The sequence below is a fragment of the Hemitrygon akajei genome, chromosome 10, assembly GCF_048418815.1.
Source record: "Hemitrygon akajei chromosome 10, sHemAka1.3, whole genome shotgun sequence".
Lineage (NCBI taxonomy): Eukaryota > Metazoa > Chordata > Chondrichthyes > Myliobatiformes > Dasyatidae > Hemitrygon > Hemitrygon akajei.
In genome coordinates this window covers 97,222,910-97,225,076 of record NC_133133.1, presented here as the reverse complement: position 1 = coordinate 97,225,076, position 2,167 = coordinate 97,222,910, and the positions used below count along the sequence as shown (strand labels likewise).

Here is a 2,167-nt window from a genome sequence, read left to right as displayed (position 1 = left end):
TCCAGGTAGGCCTATAGTTTCAGCCTGCTCCTGTCCCACTGAACTTGTATCTGCCTACCTCGACTCCATTTTGTCACCCATAGTTCAGTCCCTCCCTAGCTACATCAGGGATACATCCCATGCCCTCCATCTCTTCAATAACTTCCAGTTCCCCGGTCCCGACCGCTTCATTTTCACAATGGATGTCCAATCCTTATACACTTTAATTCCCCATCAAGAAGGCCTCAATTGTCCACTACTTTCTGGACAATAGACCTCACCAGTTCCCCAACACCACCACACACCTCAGGTTGGCGGAACTGGTACTCACACTTAATAACTTCTCTTTCGGCTCTTCCCACTTTCTCCAGATCAAGGATGTAGCTATGGGCACTCGCATGGGCCCTAGCTATGCCTGCCTCTTCGTGGGTTATGTGGAACAGTCTATGCTCCAAATCTATACTGGTACTGCTCCCCAACTTTTCCTTCGATACATTGATAACTACACTGGTGCTGCTTCCTGCACCCATGCTGAGCTCGTCAATTTCATCGACTTTGCCTCTAACTTTCACCCAGCCCTCAAATTCACTTGGTCCATCTCTGGAGATGGACTGTCCACTGACATCTTCTATAAACTCCCATAACTACCTTGATTATACCTCTTCCCACCCTGCCAAATGCAAAAATTCTATTCCCTATTCCCAGTTCCTCCGCCTCTGCCACATCTGCTCCAAGGATGAGGCTTTCCATTCCAGGACATCCCAAATGTCCTCTTTCTTTAAGAATCGTGGTTTCCCTTCTGCCGTCATCAATGATGCCCTCACCCACATCTCCTCCATTTCCCGCACTTCAGCCCTCACCCCATCCTCCCGTCACCACAACAGGGACCGTGTCCCCCTTGTCCTCACCTATCACCCCACCAGCCTCCGGATTCAGCATATTATCCTCCGAAACTCTGCCACCTTCAACAGGACCCCACCACTAAGGACATCTTTCCCTCTCTACCCCTCTCTGCTTTTTGCAGGGATTGTTCCCTCCGTGACTGCCTGGTCCACACGTCCCTCCCCACAGATCTCCCACCTGGCACTTATCCCTGCAAGCGTAGGTGCTACACCTTGATTTGACCACAGCATCTGCAGTGTACTTTGTGGTTACTGTACTCTATACAGTTTGTCTTTAAACACCCTCCACATGGCACATGTGGACTTGCCCAAAAACAGTTGTTCTCAATTAACTTTATATGGCATTCCCTCAGCTTTTGACAGTCCAGTGAAAATGAAAGTTTGTCTAGCCTCTCCCTCTCTGGACTGTCATTGGCTGAGCAGATACCATATAAAAGTGTAACTCACCAGGCTCGCCCTCATGTTCATCTAGGAGAATCAGCTTTCGGCCCCGCTAGACAAGGTGTTCAAGTTTGGGTGGATGCTGTGTAATGTACTCCTGTTCACAAACCCACAATGCAAAATATCAGAACAGTACACCATATACAATCCAATGATAAACTTTATGAATCTTGATTCAAAAATAGGGTTAGTGTGAAAATAAACAACAAAAATAAAAGGGCCCACAGTTAAAGTCTCAATATATGTTGGAGCTCACATAACAGGTATTCCTTCACAAACGACCTCTGCCGACCCTTGGACCCTCGGATTCCAGTATACGCCATCCGGTGGTCTACCAGCGCTCTCCATGCACGTCCTTCCTCTTCACTCTCCTCAACCGAAAACCTGCGAAAACCCCAGCTCCCAGACATACAAGAAAGAATAACATCTCTCCCATTGGATAGCCACCCGTTATCTGTAGTTATAACCCAAACATCGCTGATACAGAGAAACCATTACCTCATCAGTTAACATTACAGAGAAACCATTACAAAAGTTTATTAAAATATCACTCTGTCCTGTAGATTTAGAGTCCCCTAACCTGGAAGAACAAAAGCGATGACTATTTACCCTATCTATAACTCTCATAACTTTATAAAGCTCAAAAAGATTACTTCTCAGCTTGTACATTTCAAAGAAAACAGTTCTCTACTTGTAACAAGCCACAAGAGACTACATATGTTGGAATCTGGAGCAAAAGAAAAATTAGGGGCACTCAGCAGATTAGGCAGCATCTATGGAGACCCTTCATCTGGACTCAGTTTGTGAACTGAGTGAATGGAAAATAGTTAATAGAAACACCAGGC

The 2,167-nt window shown here is 46.0% G+C and overlaps 1 long non-coding RNA gene across 1 annotated transcript; it reads right to left on the bottom strand.

Annotated features, from left to right (window-relative positions):
* Positions 1 to 1,328: 1,328 nt before the first annotated feature.
* On the bottom strand, positions 1,329 to 1,714 carry LOC140734100 (uncharacterized). The gene is made up of 2 exons (XR_012100471.1): positions 1,579 to 1,714; positions 1,329 to 1,419 (listed from the first exon to the last, which is right to left on the bottom strand). It is a non-coding gene; the product is annotated as an uncharacterized lncRNA (long non-coding RNA).
* Between the last annotated feature and the right edge of the window lie 453 nt (positions 1,715 to 2,167).